The sequence below is a fragment of the Leuciscus leuciscus genome (genome assembly GCF_965113295.1).
Source record: "Leuciscus leuciscus genome assembly, chromosome: 3".
Classification (NCBI taxonomy): domain Eukaryota; kingdom Metazoa; phylum Chordata; class Actinopteri; order Cypriniformes; family Leuciscidae; genus Leuciscus; species Leuciscus leuciscus.
Window position 1 is genome coordinate 32720321 of NC_138727.1, and position 26575 is coordinate 32746895.

At 39.3% G+C, this 26575-nt stretch overlaps 2 long non-coding RNA genes across 2 annotated transcripts in view; one reads left to right on the top strand and one right to left on the bottom strand.

Moving 5' to 3' along the window:
- LOC309494652 overlaps nt 1–727 on the bottom strand; it is a 218985-nt gene extending 218258 nt beyond the window's left edge. Inside the window, exon 1 of the long non-coding RNA XR_014204426.1 lies at nt 429–727. This is a non-coding gene — a long non-coding RNA (uncharacterized lncRNA). The remainder of the gene's footprint in view (nt 1–428) is intronic.
- Nucleotides 1–26575, top strand: part of LOC309494653 — a 111769-nt gene that overhangs the window by 36002 nt on the left and 49192 nt on the right. The window lies entirely within an intron of this gene.

Consider the following 26575-nt stretch of genomic DNA (forward strand, 5'->3'; position numbering starts at 1 on the left):
CTATTTCACTTCAAACGCTCGCTTTATACGCGCGTCCTATTCGCTTTGGACACGCGAATGGATTCAAAATGTTCAAGCGTCGAACTAGACGCGATACGCACAAATTTGACGCTCTATTCGCGTTTGTTGTGAACGCAGCATAATGAACAGGCTGCGATGTCAAGATTGCAATGCTGGAATGTGTGTGTGTGTGTGTGTGTGTGTGTGTGTGTGTGTGTGTGAGAGAGAGAGCGAGAGAGGCGCGGGCGCGATCGAACAGTGGAAACATAAAAACATACTCTATCATTTCATACAGGACATCATTAAAACGGCAAAGTGTTTAGCCTACTTATATTTGTGTGTACAACGCAGCTAGAAGCCAGGCTAACGTTAGCCTAACGTTACGTTAGAGATGTTAAAGATAACGTTCAAATACGTTGTTCACTTACCTTAGAACAGATGTAGACATCCTTGTTTAATTTATCCACGTTTAGTTGGTGTTGTGGTCTAACGTTACCGCATAACTTAATCCAGAGCAGACACTTATCTCGGTTGAGATGTGGCTTGGGAAAGGGTAAAAAATACACACCGTCGCCAAGCCTCTCGGGATACCTAGTGTCAGAGTTGCATGTACCCCATGCACGCCGTTTGACCATTTTAAACTTAAAATGACAAGAAAAAACATATAAAAACGAATTAAAACTGACTAACTGCAATGCATTTCAATGGACGTGGAAGCAGAGAATGTCCGAGTGTATTGGGTTAGCTACAGTATGCGCACTGTGATTGGCTCATGGCGTTTGCGGGCGTGGTTTAGCCATAGGTCAATTCATTCCGATTGGTGAATCTGAATGTAGTGTTTACATGAACGCTTAACAAGTGACCGGTTGATGTGCGTTTTAACATTGCTAAGAAAATTCCCGCTCCTCCGTGAGAGATAGCCTACGAGACCGGTGCGTCTCACACGCTCATCAGTAATCACACCACCGGCCTCGTGCTGTTCTCCCGCAGCCCTCAGCCTCGTCCTGCTCGCCACAGTAAACATAATGAATGGCGACTGTAGAACGCAAAAGCCGAATCCCGGACATTTTGGTCGATCTCGAAATCCAGGGCAAACTCGTCAGAGTCTCACTAGTAGCCTATCCTTGTTGTTTTCAACTGCGCTCTCTAACCGGTAGGCGTGGCTTGGGAGTGGCCTCCTAGGGCAGCGAAGCAAGTGCATTCTGGGAGTTGTTGTCTTTCATCCACATAAGCCAAAAATAAATTTTCTGGCTTTTCTCAGTCTAGAAAGCTCCAAATTCTAAAATAATTTCACATTTCTTCTACATAAATGACCTATTTTAAATACACATTCATCTTTCCAGAGGTGAAGTATCCCTTTAAGTTCTCTCTGCACAAACTTTAAAAACCTGAACCTGTGAGAACGCTGATGGCGTGCACATGCGTATTGCGTATGCGCGTTTGAATATATATGTGTGCAGGCGTGTAGTCCTTCTTTACAAACCAACCCTCAACAAACTACTTATCTGGCCTTAAAATTTATAATACAGATTTTTTTTCGCATCCGCGTAGCCACGTGAACCGGAATTATCCCGACAACATTTACATCTGTAAAGAGGTAAAGGGAAGGATGTCTTCACAGGGGAGAGACTAGTTGACACTTCAGGACTGTGTTGTTGTCACGTCCAGGCGCAGGTCCTTCATCAGGGGCTCGTTCTTCGTACGTTGCTTATTACATCCGAGATCAAATGACACATCCAAGATGATATCATCATGCTAATCATGATCTGGCTAACTCGGTTCTTCGAACACACCTGTTGTTTATGATTAGTATCGCTGGATTGAGTTATCTGAGATAACTGCGCGTTCATGCGCTGGCTTAAAAGGGTATATGTATCGATAGTAGAAACATTGATCAGCAACGCTGCTATTGGCTGTTCAGCGTGGCCAAAGGGCGGGCTCAGTTTTTCTCCTCAGCAGAGCAAGAACTAATAGTCGAAGTTTATTCGGAATTTTAATGTTTAATCAAAACGCCAGGGAACACCTCAAAGTCTGCAAAAGCCAGGAGAGAGGGCTGGCAAAAAGTAGCAGACAATTTAAATCCGTTAGAAGTGGCCATGTTAGATGTTTTTATCACTTATTAGCCTATATTTTTGTATTTTAATAATTGCATAATTACTTTGTTCATTGTAATGTCAGAGTCACCACACTAGAACATGGGAACAAATAAAAGTGAAGTACAAAAATATTCTACATAATGGTAATTTTTTGTTATTATAGTCTCTTCTATAAAAGGAACTGTTAAATAAATGGTTGTCTGTTTATAAAAGCAACCAAGAAAAAGGCTGTAAAAAAAAGAAAAGATCTTAGTAGTATAGTCATTTCAACGGTTAAATCTTGAGTAATGATGAATTGCTTTGACTTGTGAAAGTGAAAACTGATCAACTTATGTTAATGTAAAAATATTTTGCCATGAGTTATTGATCACATTTTTCCCGAGTGTAGTTCATTTTAATGACATTCCGTTTTCCTCTTTTGTGCACTTTTACATAATACACCAACACTTGTATCTGTTCCCAAGAAAGTGTTGGCTGAAATATGTGCAGTAAGTGGACATTTTCTAACTTTCCAAAGGAAAGAAAGTATAAGACTTTGTAATGTCCATTTGTTTCCATTGCACTGGACAGTGAATAAACCCTCTCAGATAACTGTCATATGGAGGAACTAGCCTACCTGCAAGTGCATAAATAACTTTACTTAATTTATACTTGTATGCTTTATGGCTGCAATATAAGTTGCAGGATTCCACATCTACAGAAAGGCCTACAGAAGAGTCTGCACAGACAGAGGAGACATAGGCCTACAGGTGGGCAGTGTATAGCCAACTTTTCCTTTTTATTTGTTGCATGAGGCATGTGTCTAATATCTCTTGTTGCAGGCACTTGACCACTGGCTTTTCTCTACAAAGAACATTTGAAATAAAACTCAAGGAACTAAGCATATTTGTCTTTTATTAAACATTTAATGAAAAGTTTTTTTTTTTTTTTTTTTTGCAGTGTTGTATAATATGGCACATGCAACAATGTCACAGGCCCTGTCAGGTGTGCAACCCTCAGACTTTTCAGACACTGAAATCTTCCCTTTAGTTAGCCAAAGTTCATTTAATTGTGTGCCCTTGTCCTGGCTAGAGCTGCATTGTAACTGGTTTGGGTCAGGGAATGGGGTCATAAAACACCTGTCTGCAGGCATGAACATGTCATAATCACCTATGAAATAATGCAGTTCTGTTAGGATCAGCATAAGTGTATGTAATAAAGTGAGCTTGATATTTAATTGTGGAACTTTTCTTACCACTTTGAAATAAATTTTTGGTATGTTTTAGCTTACCTCAAGGGCATCCAAGATGTAGGTGTCTTTTTTTCCGCAGTAGTTTCAATTTTGATATTTTTAGGTCAAACCGTTCTTGTCTGTCAGTCATATAATGCAGGTCTATGGTCATTATCTCAAAACACAAGCACAGAGTCCAAATTAAAACAATTCCCCGTCGTCCAAATTAAACAATTCCCCATCGTAAGTACACATTGATGGCCTAAGACACAAAACGAGCAGTTTGTGTGAGTAAACGAACAGTATTTATATCGTTTTTACCACTTATACACAGCCATGTCCGAATGATCTGATCTGACGTGTGCGCAGACTGGTGCATAGATATATACACACTAGATGTCGCCTTGTCTACGGCAGTTCATTGGAACGAATGTCTTTAAGGCGACATCTAGTGTATATATCTATGCACCAGTCTGCGTACACGTCAGATCAGATCACTCGGACATGGCTGCGTATAAGAGGTAAAAACGATATAAATACTGTTCGTTTTCTCACACAAACCGCTCGTTTCGTGTCTTAGGCCATCAATGTGTACTTACGATTGGGGAATTGTTTAATTTGGACGACGGGGAATTGTTTTAATTTGGACTCTGTGCTTGTGTTTTGAGATAATGACCATAGACCTGCATTATATGACTGACAGACAAGAACGGTTTGACCTAAAAATATAAAAATTGAAACTACTGCGGAAAAAAAGACAAACTGCTTTACAACATTGGGTCTTCAGTGGCTTGGAAATGCCACAAAAAAAACTAAAACTGTTTTTTAAGCCTCAAAGCGCCAGGTAAACTCCGAATGACACGACAGACAGCACTTTCCATCAAGTTCTCCGCATCTCCAATAGTGTAAAGGAAAGAGCCACTCGCAAATAATCTTAGGGCAATGCAAACAGTTTGTCCTGTTGTTAAAGCCCGACTCCGACCAGTCGAAAATAAATGTGCGTTTCCAACAATTTAATAATGTAAACGACAATCTCACGAGTCACGAGAAAAAATATACATCTTAGAAAGTGTACTATCGCGCTGCGCTGGACTTCCCGTATCAGCTCCGCTTATAAAGCCGCGATCTAATCCTGTTTACATGAAATAAGCCTGCTCCCGAGCAGGTTTAAGCTTGCGCACCTGTTGCTATGACAGCAAGTCCAGGATGAGCGTCGAAGAACCAAACAATCCAAGATCATGCCAAATCGCCAACAATCAAATCCAGCTAACTGAGTTAGCGACGTACGAAGAACGGGCCCCTGATCTGGATACGGCCTGGATCCGGCGGACTGCGGTAAACCTCGGGATAAACAGAGAGACTAATATTAGAGTAGACGCCATTCTTCTTATGATGTAACAAGTACATCAGGATTCATGGGAAGTGTTCCCGGTTCCGGCTGACCTAATCTATGCAGCCTAACATTGAATTATATAGTCTATAATGTGTTATGTGTATGCTAGGTCAAAGAGATTTGTTTTTAGTCTAGATTTGAACTGACAGAGTGTGTGTCTGCTTCCCAGACAATGTTAGGAAGACTGTTCCAAAGTTTTGGTGCTAAATAGGAAAATGATCTACAGTCGATTTTGATGTTCTAGGTATTATCAACTGGCCAGAATTTTGTGATCGCAATAGACGTGAAGGACTATAATACGTTAAGAGCTCATTCACGTACTGCAGAGCTAAACCATTTAGTGCTTTGTAAGTAATCAGCAATATTTTAAAATGTATACAATGTTTAATAGGGAGCCAATGCAGTGTTGACAGAACAGGGCTAATAAGGTCATTCTTCCTGGTTCTGGTAGGAACTCTAGCTGCTGCATTTTGGACCAGCTGTAGTTTGTTTACTAAGCGTGCAGCGCAACCACCCATAATAGCATTACAATAATCTAGCCTTGATATCATTAACGCATTAACTAATTGTTCCGCATTTGTCAATGAGAGCATATGTGTTACAATTTCAGTTGAAGCAGAGGCAGAAGCAGGATCTAAGTGCAGCAGTAATATTTAATAAACAGTCTCAAACAGGGGCGTTGCTAGACACCTTTTACTGGGGCACGTGCCCCAGTATAAATCTGCTGTGCCCCAGTAAATTTGAAGTTTGAATTTAACAATTTATTTTATTTGTCAATGTATTTATTAGAAATTATATTATAGGGTAATATAAATTATCTATTTGCAACGCATTAATAAAACAATCAACGCTTGTAAAAGCAACGCAGTTTAACCGAAAACAGAAACTGACCCGCGCGACAGAAATCCATGTCCGCGCGCGTCTGTTTAGCAACTGCAGCGCGCGCACATTTGCGCACACCGAAGTCCGGCCAAGTGTTGGCACGCTATTGAGGTAGGCTATGAAAACATGACGAAACAAAAGTTTGTAAATAATACAAATAATAGTATTTTTATTCATTATTGGCTTCTGCAGATGGACATCAGAATTTTTTTTGTACGAAGCAGGGACAGGGAAGCAGAAAGGAGAGATAAGTTTGAGGGAGGTAAGACTTGATAAACAATTTACATCATCAGACATCAGATGCAGAAGCATCAAGCCTATGAAAAACCTCTGCCAAGAAATGGAATTGCACTTTACAATAGGCAAAGACTTTTTATACAGAAAAATGATGACCATGTACATTAAACTACTATGACTGGGAGAAAGTGCAACGTGCAATATGGCAGAATAAGTGCCGTATTTTGTTCCGATCAGACTGTAAAAGGAGATGGACGACGCCCCTTCACTCTCTTCCATTGAAGAAAAGTGAAGCCGCCAAAGTCTCCGAGTCTGCGCAGTAGTGAGCGTGAAGTGAGAAACTCAGTTTTAAGAAATATATAAATAATTTTTACCCCCTTGAATTTCTGTTTATAGTGCAAATATCTATCTATCTATCTATCTATCTATCTAGCTATCTATCTATCTATCTATCTATCTATCTACACACACACACATACACACATACATATACACACACACATATATATGTATTTATATGTATGTGGACATACTACACATACATGCATGCATACATACACACACACACTCACACAGCGCTTTAGAAATAGAGTTGAGTTTCTGACTTGCTATTTTTGCATATTCAGTGTGTGTGTGTGTGTGTAGATCCGTTTATATTTAGATTACATATGAGCTACAATATATTGTTTCACAGCAGCTTCACAATAGTAACAAATAAAAAAATCGCCTGAGAAGCAGCTTGGCCAACAAGCGTCAATATTCAGTTACTTCACTTTTACTTAATAGTCACTTCAGTGTTGATTCAGTTTAGTTCAATAACTGTAACATTCATCAAATATACTGTATAATATATACAGTGTATCTGGGCACATACATGTACGTGTGACAAACTCGTGTGAAAAAAAAAACAGACACACTGAACAAACAAAAGATACAAGATAGTGTTTTACATAATTCATATGTGTGTAGTTTGATGTGTATGTTAGCTAATCATTTTATGTTTGTGTGTAGAGTTACTACGCAAAAACTAAATTTTTGGAAGAGTTAAAATAGTTTTGAATGTTGACAATACATACACATTAACATTTTGTTCATTCATTGCAACATTTATCCTCATTCTCATGTTTAAGAATCTGTTATCTGCTTGATAAATCATTTATGCTACTGCCCACTGTCTTGCTTTTAAAGCTATTGTTATCCAAATTTTTGACCTTCAAACACCTTAAAATACACATTTGTAGGTCCGAGAAATCCAAATTTTCACGGGGGAGCATGCCCCCGAACCCCCCGAAGTTACCCAACTAGTACCCAGCCTTGTGTTTTGGAAACAAACGCCCCTGCCTGCAGCACTGTATAGCACAGAAAATAAACACATTGTTGTGTTCTGTACTACTGTCTTTGATTGTTTGTGATTAACAATGATTCATTCTTTCGGATATGAAATTTATATTTAATCGGTAAGCCACGCCCTCCTTAGTTACTGTTGCTGTCTCAGACAAACAATGGGGGACCTGTGCCCCAGTAGAGCTTTATGTCTAGAAACGCCCCTGGGGCCTGTACCATGAAGGTAGCTGAACAAACTCGGGGTTACAGGATTAGTTTTGAGTTGACAAAACCAAACCGATGCAATCAGGCTTTATTGGTACCATGATGCAGCTCATCAACTTTCTCTGTCAACTCAGGCTTTGATCCTCAAGCTATGATTACTCCACGCGCGCGTGCACATAAAAGAGTGACGTCGACACTGAACAACCAATCGCGGGTAGTAGAGGAGCAAGAGATAATCATTCAGAATTACGATGAATTTAAATATGTATTTCAAGCTCGAAACAATACGGTCTCTGCTGCCAAAGCAAGAGAAGACTGTTGGAGAAAGACTGCTGATTGTTAATGTGTAAGTTAAACAAATACGTTCTATATTTATGTAAAATGATGTATGTATGTGTAGCCTATATGTGTAATATAGCCTATAGCCTATTTTTATAATATATAAAAAATGATACATGCACATTGTCTTGTTACCTGTCTTGTTAATTGTCTTGTTTTCTGAAAGAATAAGTCAAAATTAAGTGAGTTTATGCTTAAAACAAACATAATTATATGCCAGTGCATTTTAGCATTCTAACCAATTTTAATTTTTAGTTGAAAAATTTAATTCATAGAACTATGAATAGACAACTACATTGAACCACAGTGGAACCCACAGTAGTTATTTTAATTATTAATATTATTCAGGGCTCTACACTTACTTTTTGAACAAGGAGCACTGGTGCGCCTAAATAAAAAAAAAATTAGGAGCACAGACAAATATTTGGGGACACAGTCATTTTTGTTGTATAAGTTTATCATTATAGAGCAGGGGTGGGGAACCTTTTTCCTATAAAGGGCCATTTACAATTTTTTAACATTCTTTAAGGGCCATTGTAATGAGCAGGGGCGTTTCTAGGTTTTAAAAACATCAGGGGCTGAGCCCGAAACATCAGGGGCTGGGGGTGGGTAACAAGATAACATGATTCAATACAGAGAATAATGTATATTTTAGGCCTATATGCAGGGGGCAGACTGGTTAAAAAAATCAGTCCTGGCACTGTAGCCACACCAGCCCACATTACCACACAGACACACACATTCAAATGTGAGGTAGTCCGGGGGGTTCGGGGGCATGCTCCCCAGAGAAAATTTTGATTTCTCGGACCTACATATGTGCATTTTAAGGTGTTTGAAGGCCAACATTTTTTGATGACAATAGCTTTAAAAACATGTCAGTGGGCAGTAGCATAAATTATTTGTCAAGCAGATAACAGATTCGTAAACATGAGAATGAGGATAAATGTTGAAATGAATGATCCACACTGCAAAATGGAAATGCAAAATGTTTCTGCTTATTGTTGACAATACACAATCACATATTCCAAACAGGAATGGCCTTAAATGAGAAATCTTTCAAGGATTATTTTGCATAGATGTAAACTTTTTAGCATTAAAGATTGGTTTCAGCAACTTGTTTCTTTCTTGAGTTAATCAATGTTTTTGGCACTATTAAATCAGTTCAATTAAATTTCAATTGTTCACTCATAAAGACAGTCACTTGTCACCCCCTACTGGCTTAATGATGCAAGTTGCGCAAACACAGACAAGTGGAGTGATACAAACTGTGAAAAGGCTGATGCTGGTGAAATATTCGAACACATTTGAGGACCTTATATATATATATGAAGAGTTCAGATGCAAAAGCCTCTAAATGCCATCTGAAATTTTCTTCTAGAATTATCATTTTTATCAAGCTCGTATATTTAAGTTCAGTAATTTCACTTAAATGACAATTAATAGGTAATTTTCATTGCCATTTAAGTGAAATTACTGAAATTAAATATACGAGCTTGATAAAAATGATCATTCTAGAAGAAAATTTCAGATGGCATTTAGAGGCTTTTGCATCTGAACTCTTCATATATAGGCTACATATCAGAGATAAATAGGAATACATTGTATTCTGTATACTCATTCCACTTTAATACGCAAATGACAAAACGAAAGTAAAAGCAGCAGCCCCTCGTGGACGACTACCACACACAGGCACACGCAACACACACACACAGTCGTGTGATTTAGTCTGCACACACACACACACACACACAAAGTCCATGTCTGGTCCTCCGCTGTCTTCGTTCCTTTTATGCGCCCCGAAGCTGATCAGTGAGAAACTTGAAACCGGTACGGCGCGTGCGCCCCCGAAGCTCATCCGTGAGAAACTTGAAACCGGTGCGGCGCGCAGGTGACTCATTAACACTCGCGCTACTGGCCTCGCCCTGCTCTCACGGCTCGTGGACTCGTGCTGCTTGCCACTTTGCCTATTTTGTGTTTTCTATCACAGGAAAAGTAATTGCTGAGATTTTTGTTGCTGAGGAGTTGACTCGCGGGCCGCATCAAACTGTTTTGCGGGCCGGACGTTCCCCACCCCTGTTATAGAGCATGTGAGCGGAGTGGAGCGGGAGCAAGCGGGGAGCGCGAGCGGGCGGATCTTGGACAGAGCGCAGAGCGGCAATTTCAAAAGGACGGAGCGTCGCCCTATTTCCAGCTCCAATTCCGCTCCGCTCACGCCACGCATCAGTCAAAAAATGCGCCATGAAGAAGAAAAAACATATATAGGCATAGCCTAAGTCGCACTGGACTATAAGTCGCATTTATTTAGAAATGTATTTCACAAAAAAAAAAAAAACAACAATGTTACAGATGGGACAGTTCTCCGTTACGGACGTGAGCGCTCTGACAGCGGCACTAAAAGACTGCTTTAAAACTTTCACTGAGACCTCAAACAGAAAGCACAAAGCCTGTCTTTAAATTTAATTTCGTTTTGTATTAATTGTATCTTCATTTTGATCAGTGTTTCATCAACCAATTGTCTGGATTTAATAAATAAGTAAATATATTAGAAAATAGATAATCACGACACGAAGGCGCCGGCGGGTGAACCTGGAGTTTGTCTCATAAATGAACCGAAACTCACCGTATAGCCTACTTGTCTGACAGACCTGATACATATATATAAAGCTTGAAATGTCTATTTTTAAACAGAACAATTCAAAACTAAAGAAAACAGACTGCTCTCTTATGTAATCCGTATGAAATGTGCATTTCTCTCTGGGGCGTTCAATACTGCGAAGATCGCGAGTCAGCATCTTTCCAGCCGACACAGACATAAAAAAAATGGTTTATTAGTAAACAATTAAAATGTCTCCTGCTATATTTTACATATTCATAATCATTAATTTTGCCGGTTCGTTGTGACAGCTTTTAGGTGCGTTATTGGCAGTGCCACCCTTAGGCCTACATGTTACATGAACGCATCAGCACCGAAAACATGGAGATTTTTTTCTTTTGGGGGCATTTTGTTTGTGTTCAGACTTTCTCAGTTGTCTTTAGGCGCGATGTTAGAGGACGCTGCTAATAATGTTGCTAGTATGGCCTACACATATTGGATTCACGTTTATTATTATAGGCTATTTAAAAAAAATACCCAATTTTTTTATGCCGTTCGTATCATTTTATTTTGTTGTATTTATCCGCCACACCTTGGCCGGTCCGTGAGATTTTTTTCCTTTTTTGGAGCGAGCGGGGGGCGATTTGAGTGGAGCGCGAAGCAAACTGCGTTGAGCGCTGAGCGAAAATGAGCGGAGTGGCCTGATGTAGCTTTGAGCGGGGGAGCGGAGGGGTGAACAGTTCCGTGAGCGATGAGCGGAGATTCTCATCACTCCACTCCGCTCATATGCTCTAAGCTACTGAAGATTTAGGCCTAAATAACTGATCTCCCGGTAATATAGTGTCCTACTCTGCCCCTCCTCATGATGATGTATTTGCAGCTGTTTCTATAGAAAAATGCTGTCACTCGCACAAGTGCGGCCAAATATTTTTTCACGTTCGCACGCCGAAATATTTACTCGCATGTGCGAGTGAAATGGGCGCACTGTAGAGCTCTGTTATTTTTTTATTTTTTTATTCCATTACAGGTCAATCTCTAAGCCAGTGGTTCCCAATCCTGGTCCTGGGGACCCACAGCTCTGCACAGTTTGCATGTCTCCCTCATTTAACACACCTGATTCAGATCATCATCTCGTTAGGAAAGAGCTCTGAACTGAACTGGGTGTGTCAGATAAAGGAAACATACAAACTGTGCAGAGCTGTGGGTCCCCAGGATTGGGAACCACTGCTCTAAGCAACCAGTGCTGGATATTAAATGGGCTTTATGCACAGCTACACTACTTCCTGAACTTCAGCCAGTTCTTTGTTTCCTGTCTGTCATTATTGGACAAACTGATTAATCCAGGTGTGCCTGACCTCAGTAAAAATAATCAGGCACACCTGGATTAATCAGTTTGTCCAATAATGACAGACAGGAAACAAAGAGCTGGCTGAAGTTCAGGAAATAGTGTAGCTGTGCATAAAGCCCATTTGGAAGGTCAAGGTGTGTGTGAAGGATCACAGCCTGACTTCATCACTGGCCTGGCAGCGCTGTTTGCCTCCTCCTATGAGTTCAGCTTGCAGTACCAGGAAGAGGCAGTACCAGGAAGAGGCAGCACCTTGAGTTTGTTCAGAGGTTAGTCATTGGCATATTTGTCATTCATATATATATATATATATATATATATATATATATTAGACTGAATTGTGTCACTAACCTTGACTTGACAGTATATATTATGTTGACTACTGGTATGAACAATATGGCCCTGGTTTCCATACAGGGCTTAGCTTAAGCCAGGTCTAGGCCTTAATAAAATTAGGGTATTTAAGCAGCTTTTATAATAATGTATCATAAAAAATAAAATAAAACATTACTGGTGTGCATCTTGATATAAAACAGTGGCAGTCATATATTTTAAGATATGTCAGTGCAAGTTGTTTTCAGTTGAAGGATTAGTGAAAATTCTGTCATTAATTACTCACCCTCATGTCGTTCCAAACCTGTAAGACCTTTGTTCATCTTCAGAACACAAATTAAGATATTTTTGATGAAATCTGAGAGGTTTCTGAACCACCCATAGACAGCAACGTCTTTGCAACTTTTAAGGCCCAGAAAGCTAGTAAAAACATTGTTTAAATAATCCATGTAACTAGTGCAACCTTAAAGGAGAACTCCGGTCAATTTTAACATTGAGCTCATTTTTTTGTAAATTTGGAGTGCTGTCAATACAGAAAACAACGACAAAAATCGGTGTTGCCTACACCGTGTTATCCTCTTTTTAAAATTTGCACCCTGTTGACTTCAATGGGGCAATGTTTAAACCTGCTTTTAGCCTCTTAATATCCTTGATGTGTCATACAAGTGCCCAGCCATGTGAGTGATTCCTTCAGCGTGAACACGGGTGAATCTGACTGCAGTAGATGTGAAAGATATCTTGTTGAAACATCTACAAATGTCCATATATAGGTGAAAATGCCCCTTGAAATCAATTTAAGGTGGCAAATATTACCCCTTAATAAAAAAAATTAATTTCTGTCACTGCTGTAAACTGACCACTGCATAGAATATGAAAAATATGAATATCTTTGTCAGTCAGCTGTCAACAGGCCTAAACCAGCCATGGCACCAAGCACAGAAACACAATCAGTAAAATGTTATCTAATTATTATCAAGAAAACATTGAAAATATCGATCGAGACATATTTTGTCAATATTGCACACCCCTAATGCATGGTATTAATTTCTTCGGGTCTTAAAAAGGTCTTAAAAAGCCTTAAATTTGACTTAAAAAAATGTGCAGAAACCCTGCTTCATAATATTTAGGTTGAACCACTGTAGCTATATATTTACCAATGTTTTTAACACTTTTCTGGGCTTTGACAGTTGCAATGATATTGTTATCAATGGAAGGACAAAACTATCGGATTTCATCAAAAATATCTTCATTTGTGTCCCGAAGATGAACAAAAGTCTTGAGGGTGAGTAATAATGACAGAATTAAAATTTTTGGGTGCAAACATGCATTTTAGTCTGGGAAATCATGTTGTCATATATGCAATAAACATTGCAAGGCTTGCAATTAAGTTAAATGATTTCTGTCACAAAGGTTTGGGCTGGATTCTGGCAGTATGTGCTCTATATAAACGGAGAGTCTAAAGACTGCCTTTCCACTGATACTCTGATGGCACCGGATGAGGGGATGATATTGTTAATGAGCTGGGTGATGAGTAGACAAAAGTTGTAGAATAAAACTTTAAATCTGGCAACCCCACTTCCAAAAATTTAGTTAGTTGACAGTGTGCATGTAAACAGACACATTGAGTTGATGTATTTTACCAGGGCAGAAAAAATATCAGTTATTGATCACTAGAGATGCACCGATTACAATTTTCTGAGCCGATTCCGATTTTTCTTTAAGTTTGACCTGCCGATACCGATTTTACCGATTTTAGCCGATTCCGATTTCATTTTTTCTAACCACTTGACAGCACACACAAATATTTATTTTATATCTTTTCTGTAATAGAAAATTTTACAATTTGCATAGTACATATTTTTTTGAACAGATAAACGCTATAAAATAGAACTATATAAATTATACTCCAGGTGTGGGTAATTCACACACATCTAAAGTGCTGTGTTATGGAAGAACCAAGAACCAATAAACATGGTGATTGTTAATGCTGAATTTGTATTTTCATGCATTAACAGCCTGCTTGAATCAGGCAGCGTTGTAACATGTGTACATGATGACAAACTTTAAGTTCTCTTGAAAAAGCCTAACCAGAAAGTTTGAAGTAGTTTTAAAAGCTTGAAGGTTTTCAATTGGAAAGTTTTAGTTTAGGAAGACAGATAGACAGGCAGATAGATAGATAGATAGATAGTATTATATTAATAATATTAATAATAAATAGGGAATCACAGATAATGCCAGGATGATTCTGATTTAATTTCATTTAATGTTAAGTGGCTATTGATAGCCTATAGTTGATAATAATACACTGACGGTAACAAAGTTTCGCTGTTTCAATTTGAAATGAAAGATGGAACATAGGCTACATTTAATAAAATTAAGGAAAAATGCCCTTTATAAAGGTAAAAAACGTATTCTGATAAGAGTGTTTTCCAACAGTGATGTAATGAAACATTGACAATTTAAGTTTGAAGGGAGCCAATGTTTAGTCTATACTAGGAAATGTAATTTTGCCAAAAGAAGAACTTTTATTTTAAATAAATGTTATTTTTAAAGCAGCCTACTTCAGTGTGACATTTTACCATAGTATCATGCTTAACACTGAGAATTTGAATAATTGTAATGTGATGATCAAATATCATAGGTTTGGGCGGTTGGCGGGTGGATTATTTATTTTTAACAGCAGATTCGGGTGACTCAAAGTGCACCAGATTAATGAATTTATCTTTAAAATGTAAACATTTTCTTACAGGGGGGCATGCCCCCCGACCCCCCTAGAGTTACCGAGCTCCACCCACAAACACAGTAGGCTATATGATGGTCTACGAAAAATACAAATTTAATTATCTTATTATTAAATTTATTTGATCAGGATTTGACCACCTCCGCCTAGTTTTGAGCCAGGAAAAACCCTGCATGTGCAATATAAAGTACTGAACTTCTTTCTTTCTTTCTTTCTTTCTTTCTTTCTTTCTTTCTTTCTGTTTTATTGCTTTAAAAATAAATAGCATATTAAGCCAATTAAGCAAAAACCTGTCAACAAAAGTCTGAAAAAAACTGGTATTACACTTGACATTCTGTCCCCCTCACTTTTGAAATGATGGCTACGCCCCTGCTTGAAAACCATTACTAGTGTGAAAGAGAAACATGTCCATTACCATTAACTAGCTTGCCTCGACATATTCTATTTTATCTAATGTTAGCTAGGTCAATAAAATAAAATTTGCTATAGAAAGTTACAAGTATATATTGTCACTGTTGGGCAGAAACCTTGTACCGTTACTCATTTTTATTTGTGGTCATAAATCAATGCTATCGGTCACATAAGCCGGTGTGTGGTGGCGTTCTGGTGCACTATGGCTGCTGTCGCATCATCCAGGTGGATACTGCACATTGGTGGTGGTTGAGGAGATCCCCCTACAGTTGCACTACACTACAGTTCAATTTCAGTGTTATCGGTTTGGCATATATGCGTGTTATGTGTGACAAAGTGGCCAATAAACATATTTCAAGTGTTACAGTAAATGTGTTGATCTAAACAACTGTGACATTGGTTATTTTAACAAAAAGTTTTCTTTATTCTTTTGTTTTATCATGCTTGCATAGATGGGTCATTTTAGACCCATGTGTGTAAACTTGATGTTTTAACACAAAACGTTAAAAAAAATATTAAAATATGAATTTGTGATCATTGAAAAAATATATATTTTTAATATTCATAAATCATGAAATTAATAGATCATGAAATAGTAAATGCTCAAATAAAGTGATTTCAAGGTGAAACAAAAAAATGCCAAACCATGCATGAAATAATATAGGAAATGAATACGGGTCTTTTTAGACCCATGTTGTGCTCCAGAAGGGGTATCCATAGTGTGCGCATCAAAGGGTTAAGGAAGGAGCTAAGTTCCTTGGAGAAAACTGTAAGGATTAAATTCTTAAATAAGAAATGAGTAATAAAAAAGACCAACACACTATAGGCTAGTGAAGCAGGGCTGCCAACTCTCACGCAATTGACACTTTTCACACGCTCTCACGCCACACATCCATTTTCTCACGCACAGAAAAATTGCGGAGCAAAGAGGTACTTTTAATATCAAACTAATTATCAGCTCTTAAATTCCATAAATTTTATTACGAAATTCAGACAAAAATACGTTTGGCACTTGTAAATGTGACGTGACAGATCGCTGAGCGCCTCAGTTCAAGTGCACGTGAACCGATCATCTGTTACTTTTTTATTTAAAGATGCAGTACAACTTACCGAAAGTATACATTATATCGACCAATTAGTGTTTTTCAACCACGGAAAGAGGTCAATATATAATAGCAGGAGAACAATTATGTCACATAACCTTACATTTACCTCAGGAAAGCCATTTAATGACCATAGCATGTTAATTGAATAGAAAAAAATAGCTAGAGGAGATTTTGCTGAGCACTATATTACATATTTATTATATTTTTACTTATGTCAATTAAATAATTGTTATTATAACAAAAACTGCATTATATTTAATTTCATTTGTTATTTTTAACCTTTAATAATACCAGCAGATTGGGCCCTCTATGTTTGGAGCATTAGGTGAGATTATTTTTTTAAATAAAATTTAAAATAAACATGTATCCAAAGTAGTCAATATTGAATCAAAATCGGAATCAAATCACAAGAATGGAATTGAAATCTTGAAATTTTTGTCAAGCAATAATAAAAACTGTATCCTACCAGTCATTGTACAATGTAAACATTGTAACATGTTGTCACTAAACTTCATAAAATTCTATTTAGTTACCAAATGTTTTGACAATCACAATTACACTTATTGTGATGCAATATTTATTTTTACATATCCCCCCCTAAACAAAAATCTCACTCCAAGCTAAACTCAAAAGTTGGCAGCCCTGTAGTGAAGGACTGGCTTTGCTTTGCTAGCGTCGTCGTTGCTAGGGTTTTGTAGTTACAGACAGACCCTGTGCTAATACGGCACTGGTGCCTTCTACCGGACCGAATATCAACGCGGATTTCTGTGCTTCAGTTATGCCTGTGCTTCTCTTGGATGCTCTGAAAACGGACGTTAGAATAACAGAAACATCGCTTCACTGCACGTGACGCTAGTCAGCAGCTAACTTTAGCATACCGTTAGCTAGTAGCTGGATTAAACACGGTTAAAATGCTGGCCAAACAGTGTAAAGTGTGACTGTATTTCACTGTAGACTAGGGGTGGAACGGTACATGTAGGCTATTCGTATTGAATCTGTAGCCCCGCTTTAGCTCTGAAGCAGGCTGCGATGTAAAGTTTGCAATGCTGGAATATGTTGTGTGTGTGTGCGTGCGTGCGTGCGTGCGTGCGTGTGTGTGTGTGTGTGTGTGTGTATGAGAGAGAGAGAGAGATGCGCGGGCGCGATCGAAAAGTCGCAAAGTGTTTACTTATGTGTGTGTGTGAGGTGTGGGCACGATCAAACAGTGGAAACATAAAAATGTAGACATCATTCAAACTGCAAAGTGTTTAAGTTAATGTTAATTAAAATTTTAAGGAAAACAAATATATTAATCTGAAATGTAGCAAATTGATTTTCGATTCATTCAGGTACAATTACCAAAGATATCTCAATGTCTTTTTACAGAGCTGCCAACTCTCACGCATTCACCGTGAGACACACGCAATTGACACTTTTCACACGCTCTCACGCCACACATCCATTTTCTCATGCACTGAAAAATCGCGAAGCAAAGAGGACACGGAGACCGACAGACTAGACAGAGCAGGTTAGTTATGATATTAAAAAAATCTCAGCTCTCAGAATCTGACGACCATGATATCGACCAATCAATCAAACAAATGGGTCAATAAAACAGCTGGAGAACAATTATGTCACATAACATTCACCTCAGGAAAGCCATTTAATGACAATAATAGGCTATAGCACGTTAGTTGGCTAGAAAAAAAAGAGCTATAGAGAGTATTTTGCTAAATATGTGTACTATATTACATGTTCATATATACTTATATCATTAAATAAAGTTATTATAATAAAAAAATGCATTATATTTTATTTGTGTTATTTTTAACCTTAAATAATACTGCCAGCTGATAGGGCTCTCTGTTTACAGCATTAGGTGAGTTGTTTTTTTCTTGAGAAAAATTAATGCCTATCTTGTGTAGCCTACCTAATATTTATCCAAATGAGTCAATATTAAATCAAATCACAATAATTGAATTGAAATGATAAAAAAAACACAGCTTACCAGAAATTGTACCATGTAAACATTGTAACATGTTGTCACTAAACCTAATAAAATTCAGTTTAGTTACTAAAATGTTTTGACAATCTGCTCCCTATTCTAGTCCTGACATCTCATTACATTTATTACTTTTTTACACTTGTCTTCCACATTCCTAACATGTTCTACCCATGTTAACTTTGTATCAAATTGTACTCCTAAAAAGTGGAATGTTTTAACTCTCTCTAAATTGCTTCCATATAGTTTTAGATTCATATTTTCCTTGATTATCTTACATCACTTTAAAAAACAAAAAACATCAGTTTAGTTATCTCTATAGAAAATGTAACCCCACTTTATTCCCCACTTCTCAACCTGCTGTATCCCTTCTTGTACTTTAACTATATGTTCTACATTTCTTCCTTTTTTTCCATATTGCCCCATCATCCGCAAACAGTGATCTTCCCATACCTACTGGTATATCTACATAAATTATGTCATTAATCATTATTGAAAATAATGTGGGACTTACAACACTCCCCTGAGGTGTTCCGTTCTCTACAACATGTTCACTTGACAGGTCTGCCCCTATTTTAACCTGAATTGTTCTTCCTTCCAGGAAATCCTTTATCTAGTTAAATAAAAATCCTCTAATACCCATATTATGCAATTGAATCATTAATCCCTCTCTCCATAGCATATCATATGCTTTTTCTACATCGAAAAATACTGCCACTACTGTCTCTTTATTTACTGCTTTTATAATACTGCATCCATAGTATTCCTACCACTTTTAAACCCACTTTGACATTCAACCACCATACCTCTTTTTTGTCATTATATACATTAGCCTCTCATTTATCATTCTTTCCATTAATTTTCCGTCAGACTAAGAGCGGTTCATAAACCCCTTATGATGAAGAAAGATCCAAGGACCGTGACGTCGCCCCGTATGGCGCAGCCGGGGCCCCACCCTGGAGCCAGGCCCGGGGTTGGGGCTCGTATGCGAGAGCCTGGTGGCCGGGCCTCCCCCCACGGGGTCCGGCCAGGCTCAGCCCGAAAGAGCGACGTGGGGCCACCCTCCCGCGGGCTCACCACCTACAGGAGGGACCGTAAGGGGCCGGTGCATAGTGGATCGGGCGGCAGTCGAAGGCGGGGGCCTCGTCAACCCGATCCCTGGACACGGAATCTAGCTCTAGGGACGTGGAACGTCACCTCTCTGGCGGGGAAGGAGCCTGAGATTGTGCGGGAGGTTGAGAGGTACCGACTATAGATAGTCGGGATCACTTCCACGCACGGCTTGGGCTCTGGAACCACAACCCTTGAGAGAGGATGGACTCTTCACCACTCTGGAGTTGCCCATGGTGAGAGGCGGCGGGCTGGTGTGGGTTTGCTTATAGCCCCTCAGCTCAGCCGCCATGTGTTGGAGTTCACCTCGGTGAACGAGAGGGTCGCTTCCCTGCGCCTTCGGGTCAGGGATAGGTCTCTCACTGTCGTGTGCGCCTATGGGCCAAACGGCAGTGTAGAGTACCCGGCTTTCTTGGGGTCTCTGGGAGGGGTGCTGGAAAGTGCTCCGACTGGGGACTCCGTCGTTCTACTGTGGGACTTCAACGCCCACGTGGGCAGCGACAGTGACACCTGGAGGGGCGTGATTAGGAGGAATGGCCCCCCTGATCTGAACCCAAGTGGTGTTCTGTTATTGGACTTCTGTGCTAGTTACAGCTTGTCCATAACGAACACCATGTTCAAGCATAAGGGTGTCCATCAGTGCACATGGCACCAGGACACCCTAGACCGGAAGGTGTGCTCCAACTATAGGGGGATCACACTTCTCAGCCTCCCCGGGAAAGTCTATGCCAGGGTACTGGAGAGGAGAACACGGCCGATAGTAGAACCTCGGATCCAGGAGGAACAGTGCGGTTTTCGTCCCGGTCGTGGAACACTGGACCAGCTCTATACCCTCTCCAGGGTGCTGGAGGGTTCATGGGAGTTTGCCCAACCAATCCACATGTGCTTTGTGGACTTGGAGAAGGCATTCGACTGTGTCCCTCGCGGCATCCTGTGGAGGGTGCTCTGGGAGTATGGGGTCCCAGGGCCCTTTGCTAAGGGCTATCCGGTCTCTGTACGACCGGAACAGGAGCTTGGTCCGCATTGCCGGCAGTAAGTCAGACTTGTTCCCCGTGCATGTTGGACTCCGGCAGGGCTGCTCTTTTTCGTGGTTCTGTTCATAATTTTTATGGACTTCTGCCCAGTCGTTCATGTGCAGACTACTTTCGTGTACTACTAGCTTTTCTGGTGAGCTGCACTAAGGGATGAGATTCTCTATATACAGACCGGCGGAGCCGCTCGTGCACTGGTGCTGGCCCGCGTTGCTGGCCGCCTATTCTCCACTCAGCTGCGCTAGGGGTTATATTCTCTATACACAGACCGGCGAAGCCGCTCTATATTCTCCCTATGATGTGCTTATGTACTGTGCTGGCCCGCACTGCTGGCCACATTCTCCATGCTTATACACAGACCGGCAGAGCCGCTCTGTATTCCTATAAAGTGCTTATGACATGTGCTGGCCCGCGTTGCTGGCCGCCTGCTCCCGCATATTGTGTTCCCCGGGCTCCCCTGGGACTCATGCAGTGGATGCTCGGCACGCACGGCGTTGACAAGGGGTTCCCGTAGCGTAAGCAACTTGCGCAATACGAGAGAACCTCTCGTAAGAGAACGTACTCGGTTACCTAACGTAACCTCGGTTCTCTCTAGAAGAGGGAACGAGTATTGCGTAACCTGCCGTGTCGCGCCACGAGCTTATTCGCTTCAGTCTATGAAAACCAGAATTTCAGCCTGTGAACCCCTCCTTTATACACGCTAGCCACACCCATTCTGTCGGGCCGAGGAGCATGAAGGGCGCGACGTCACGCAGGGTTCACTGGTAGGCTGCAGCAGTTGCCGCAGGACAGCCACTGAGCACGCTTATACAGCCTGCTATGGTCTGCTGGCTGCCGCACTGCGTTGACAATAGATACAAAATTAAGGATAATTTTTTGGCTTCAGATCTCGAGAAAAGACAACTTTACACGTAGCGTAAGCAAATTACGCAATACTCGTTCCCTCTTCTAGAGAGAACCGAGGTTACGTTAGGTAACCGAGTACGTTTTCTTTCAGGAACTGTTCGTGATCATTGTAAACATGCGGTAGGACACTGAAGACTGGAGTATGACGGAAGTCACGGGATGTGGTAACAAGCGGAGCATGCAACGTCTCGTGCCCTTGCTAATGTTTGTTCGTGTCTAAAACTTTAAACCTAACTCTCTCCTAAAAAACTCATTCAAAGTGGTGAATCTAACTTACTGGACTGGACTGCATGCTGCTGAGCTGATGTGACAATGCCAAAAGCTAAAGCCGTGACAATGCCAAAAGCTAAAGCCGTGCAAACGACTCAAACGCCGAGGCGGTCACTATGACGTCCCTCACCCACTTGCTTGAGTCTCATCGAACCGCCATCTCCGAGGACTTCAAACTAACTTTTTCTGCTCTTGAGACCAAGTTGAATAGTGTCATAACTACCGTGACAGAACACGCTGAAAAACTTGAAATTCTTGAGAGTGAAGGTGATGCACGAGAGCAATGTCTGAAGGCTGCTAAGGAAGCTATCATCAAGCTCCAGACAGACCAGACTAAACTAGCAACAAAAATAATCGATCTCGAATCACGCAGTTGGCGCAACAACATCAGGATTATCGGTGTACCTGAATCTGTGGAGGGGCCACAACCGACAGCTTTCTTCGCCAAGATGCTCGATGAGGTATTTGGAGAGGTCCTCGATTCGCCTGTGGAGTGTGAACGGGCTCACAGAGCCTTGGCTCCCAAACCTCCACTCAACCAGCGACCAAGACCGGTCATCATTCGACTCCTTAGGTTCCAGGTAAAGGACAAGATCATCCGCCATGCACGGTCCATGAGGGGAAGGCTGAAATTCATGGACCACCCTATCCTTGTATTTGAGGATTATGCTCCAGAGGTTGTGGAGCAGCGGAAAGAGTTTAAGATGGTCATGTCGGAGCTGTACGAGCGAGGATTCAAGCCGGCCCTGCTCTACCCGGCCAGGCTTTACATCAAGATGGAGTCGGGAGGTAGGAAACACTTTCCCTCGGTAGCTGAGGCTGAAGCTTTCATTGACTCATTGCCTTTGCGGAACACCTAGACTATAGTTTAATTAAATCCATACGACGAGGATGGCAGGCCATAGTTAACTATCATCTGAGTAACGTTTTAGAGTTGTATGCTGTTCTCTATTGACAGCGGACAGTGGTGATCGGTTTGTGTGTGTTGTGTATGCGCGTGTGTTTGGTTGCTCCGAATGAATTTGCGACTATCACCGTGTATCCCAGAAAACTCCATGATCAAACTTTACTGGGTATATTATGAGTTTTGATGATTTTAATATCGTTGGAGATTCTCAGTTTTTCATTGATATGGGTGGAAATACTACTTGTAATGTTTTTGACCCCGATGACCTAAAACCATTAAATGATATATATAATCATTCACTGTTACATTTAAATATGAGAAGCCTAAACAAACATCACTCTGATTTAGTTTCCCTACTATCTGACTCAAGTTGTCACTTTGATGTAATTGGGTGTAGTGAAACCTGGCTCAATGAATTTTCAAATGTAGAGTTACTGAATCTGGATGGATACAATCTACATATTAAGAACAGACCAAATAGAACAGGTGGAGGGGTTTGCCTTTATGTTAAGAGTACTCTACAGGTAAAACATTTTGATTTTTTTCTTAGAGGATGATTTTTGTGAGTCTTTATTCATTGAGATTAACAATTATGAAAAAACATTTATCGTCGGTGTACTTTATCGTCCACCCGACTCTGCTCTTAACAAATTTTTTTCTAAAATGGAAGATCTACTACATAAACTGATTAATAAAAAAAAAAAGATTGTATACTTCTTGGGGATTATAACATTGATATTTTTAATGAAGATGGGGCAAAACATAACTTCATGAACTAATATTCATTACTAATATTCAAAATACTAAGCTGGTGACTGGGATCGTGCAGTCTGACATCACTGATCATTTTCCTCCTCTTTTTTCCCCACCATAAAAAGATTTACCAGAGTAACAGCTACATCGAAGACTATTATTGACAATATCATTACTAATATTCAAAATACTAAGCTGGTGACTGGGATCGTGCAGTCTGACATCACTGATCATTTTCCCATTGCAATTTTTTTTGGTTCTGGAAAATTAGTCTCTCCTCCACTTACTAAAATTAAAAATAAAATCATTAATGAGAGATCCTTACAGCATTTAACTGCTAACTTACAGGTCAAGTCGTGGGCCTCTGTCTATGACAGTAGGACTCCGGATGCTGCATATGACAGTCTGATAAAGATCATTCAAGATTCCATTAAGGATACAATCCCTGAGAATACTGTCAAATGTTGCACTACTCTCCAGAACCCTTGGATTACAAAGGGAATTTTGAAATCTATTAAATGAAAGTAGGCTTTATAAATTGTATATAAAAAAAAATCCTTCTAGCTTAAATAAAGATAAATATATTACATATAAAAATAAATTAACACAGATCATAAGAAAGACTAAAAGAAATCATTACACAGAACTTTTAAAAGCTTCACAAGGGGACAGCGGGAGGTAATGGAATGTGTTAAATGAAGTTCTCAATAGGAGATATAAACAGACTGTTCTACCTGACCTGGTTGATCCTAAAGATGATCTGGCACTGAGTTTTAATAATCATTTTGCCTTAATGGGTGTAAATCTGTCAAAAAATATAAGTCAACCGAAGAGTGTCAACTTTAAGCATTTTCTCTCTGGAAACTACATTCATTCATTTTTCATGAGACCAACAGACAGTACTGAACTCCTCAAGATCATTCTTGACTTAAGGAGCTCAAACACTACTGGTGCAGATGGAATATCTAGTAAGATTATGAAGGCCATTGCGAACATCATTGTAGAGCCAATGGCTCATTGTATTAACCTTTCTTTATCTACTGGTAATGTACCTAAAATGACAAAAATCGCTAAGATAATTCCAATTTATAAATCGGGCGACCGAAATGATATGAACAATTACCGGCCAATATCAATTCTACCCACTTTCTCCAAAGTATTTGAGAAGGTAGTATATAATAGATTAAGTGGCTATCTTGACAAATTTGATATTCTAGTTCCGTCTCAATAAGGTTTCAGAAAAAAAAAGAGTACAACCTGTATGGCGATACTTGACCTTATTGAGCAAATTAATGACTGTATTGAAGAGGGAAAATGTGGTGTTGGCATTTTCTTGGACCTATCAAAAGCATTTGATACCATTGACTTCGATATATTATTGCACAAATTGTATCACTATGGTATCAGAGGTTTAGCACTTGAATGGTTCAGAAGTTATCTATATGAAAGAAAACAGTATGTCTATGTCAATGATTGTAACTCTTCCTGTAAGCCTATAACCGTTGGGGTCCCCCAGGGCTCTATCTTGGGGCCACTCTTATTTATTTTATATATAAATGATTTTGTAAATTCATCTAAAATATTCCATAAAATCATATTTGCGGATGATACTAATTTGTTTACATCACATAGTAATCCAATTATTCTTCAAAATATAGTAAACTTAGAACTAATTAAAGTTGACACTTGGTTTAAATGCAATAAACTGTCATTAAATATTAGCAAAACTAACTACATAGTATTCAAATCGACCAATGATTTTCTTTTTAAAAACACTGATCTCTGCCTGATTAAAATAAATGAACAATTGATAAAAAGAGTGTTTTCCACTAAATTTCTGGGGGTCCTCATTGACGAATCTCTTACTTTTAAATGTCATATTGATCATCTTGTTAACAAACTTTCAAAGTATGTTGGCTTGTTTTATAAGATCAGACATTTTCTCCCTCTGTCTGCTCTTCTTGTGTTGTATAAAACTTTGTTTGAACCACATCTTAATTATTGTAATGTGATTTGGTGCAACACCTACATAAGTCATCTTAAAAAAAACTTATATCATTACAAAAGAAAGCCATTCGGGCTCTTTCCTGGTCAGAGATAAATTCTTCTTCATACCATCTATTTGATCAATTTGAGTTATTAAGAGTAGATGAGCTAAATAAATATCATAATGCTTGCCTTATCTTCCAAATTGTAAATAATCTGAACTCTAGATTAAATAGTCTTATTCCTATCTACAGCCCCCAGCACACATACCAAACGAGAACTAAATCACTAATATATGGTAAATATCGCCGATATTTGCGCACTAGTATGAGTGTTGCATGTAGGGGGCCCCAGATTTGGAACGGGATCGATGATGACATTAAGGTGTTGCCCTCTATCTCCAACTTTAAAAAACAACAAAAAAATTATTATTTATCAACTTATATTTAATATATAACTGCTTTCTCATGGACTACTGGGATGTATGAGCATGAATGTATGTGTATGTACTGTATGTATGTCCTTGTGCGTTTTTCTTGTGTGTTCTGTTATCATCGTCTGGTACCAGGTGGTGACCATGTACCATTACCGTACCACCTTTCTCTTGTAAAATTACGGGCCCCCACCCATAAGCTTCTCTAGCTTCTTTGGGGGACCCATTCATTATACCTATTTGATTTTGTTCCAATGACTGCATTATTATGCTTTTGGTATTTTGTGAATAAATAAATGAAAAAATGAAATTGTTCAACCTTTGCTGAAAATTGTTTAAAAAAAAATGTAATCTGTATAAGAGTGCCTTATGCAATTACAGACCAATCTCTCAACTTCCTTTCCTGGCTAAGAGACCTGTTCTTATTCAGCTTTAGTCATTTCTTGTTGAAAATGATATCTGTGAAGTGTTTCAATCAGGTTTTAAAAAGCACCTTACAGAATCAGCTTTACTAAAGGTTTTTAATTATATTTTTTGGCAACCGATTCTGGTAAAGTGACTGTACTTTTGTGATACTATCGATCACCATATTTGTCTCTCTCGTTTAGAAACATGTGTTGGTATTTGGGGAAATGCCCTAAATTGGATTAAGTCTTACCTTCAAAATAGAAGTTTCTCTGTTTGTATGGGAGAGTGCACGTCGGCCGCAGCAACTCTATCATGTGGTAGTGATGACACAGAAGCTTCAAAGCATGTATCGAGTTTGCAGCACAATTTCTCATGAAGCTTTGTTTTCAGAGAAACACGTGATCAACAAAACTTTCTTTCCAGTCACATGAATGCTTCACTTTGCGTGTTGGAATGTTTGAATCCAGACCACTAGTCTACAGGTTTTTTGAAGTTGAAGTCCATTTACAAAAAAATTAAGTTGTATATAGCCTGTATTACATTATCATATATTCTGC